Raw genomic sequence first — 1712 nt, 5'->3', positions numbered from 1 at the left:
TATATATATATATATATGTATATAAGTATACGTGTATGCTGTATGATATTCGTACATCATTCATCGATGTATGTGTGTGTGTGTGTGCTTATAGAATGATATTTTGTGTTTGTGTATTCTTTTGTGTATATACTACAATTAAGGTGAATGGGCTGTACTATGTGCTGACCTCATGTATTTATAGCGAAAGTAATTCAATGACCGGTTTAAATTCCAAATTAAATCATTGATATGAAGGAATGGCTTCATAAACAAACAACTGGCTAGCTTGTATATCTAACACGAGACAAAATCACACACACATACAAACATTCATCGTGCACTTAAAACAATATTCGTAGGACATTAAATCCGATACCATCTATTCAAAGGGCGCAGCAGCTATTACATTGAACCCCTAAAGGAAATGTATTAGTTTACAAAATGAGAGCCAGTACTGAGTGGATTGCATTATAATTGTGATTTCCCCGTAGATTTATAATGTTCCTACTGCACGTTATACCTTTCCTTTCATCTATTCACGATGATGTTTTTGTATGTGAAGAGAAGTATAGTGAATAGCAATGACAATATCTGCGTAACATTCAAATAGAAAACATGTCAGTTAAAATTGCTTTCCTCGGCAAGAGCAACTGACGCTAAATAGACTCTGAACAGAATTAATACATATTACGCATAGCCAAATAGGACTGTATACGACATATAGTTCATTGATGTAATACTTTCGACTCTGAAAAGTAGAAAACGTAATTTCTTTTCCAAGAGAGAAGTAAGGGTGCAATCCATTGCCACACATCCAATACTAATTAAACACCTGATGAATCAGAGGAAAATGGATTTCAAATGTCGGTATTCGGTAAATAACTTCAGCTCGGAGAATTGAATCAAACTACTTCATTTCCGGTTTTGATATTTTGCAATATTCTTGTGCTAAAGAAAAAGAAATTCAGGAAGAGATTATTGCGTTGTAGTATAAGAAAACATCAGTAGGCTAGTAGGTGTTTATAATGCTTTAAAAACATAAACTATGTTAGCGGTGTCTAGGAACTAAACTCCTCTCTCTGATTTCGAATGACTGTAGCCGAAGTCGACATCCTTTCCATTCTTGGAGAGTTGATAATATTATTATCATTTGAATATTTGTAGTGTTAGAATAGTTTGTCTATTCTCCAAACGATTATACTAATATAGCTACGTAAGTATTGATGTATACCGCTTTTCATAGACGTATCAAGAAGTTCACGATATGTAACCGTCTATGTTCACAAAGCCCAAGTCCGGATGTACTTACGTGAGACCTAACTTCAAGAATTGCATTCGAAAGATTGTGTGGTGCATGTGGAAAATATGGAAGAATTCAAAAAGGAGAAAACACATTAACTAGGAACGGCTAATAGACTTCTTGGTAAATCGGATCTCTGAGACGAGATAAAGACTTATTTTCTTTAAAGATTGTAATAATCAGAGTCTACATTATTCATATTTTCTTCAATATTGACATTGCATTCCTATATATTATCCCTACTTTTTTACGCGTCTGTTTGGCTTCAGGCCAAAATTTCTTTACGATAGGAAGTTAGTGCTTTCAAAGTTGTAACCTACTCTTATATGCTGGTGTTCTGGAGAAAATTAGCGAAGGGATAACAGAAATACATCTTGATACATAATTCATTATACAGATGGTTTGCGGTGTTAGTGTCTTTAACTATATA

This window comes from Octopus bimaculoides, chromosome 19 (genome assembly GCF_001194135.2).
Source record: "Octopus bimaculoides isolate UCB-OBI-ISO-001 chromosome 19, ASM119413v2, whole genome shotgun sequence".
Classification (NCBI taxonomy): Eukaryota; Metazoa; Mollusca; class Cephalopoda; order Octopoda; family Octopodidae; genus Octopus; species Octopus bimaculoides.
The sequence above is the reverse complement of the archived record's forward strand: the minus strand, read 5'-3'. Positions refer to the sequence as shown.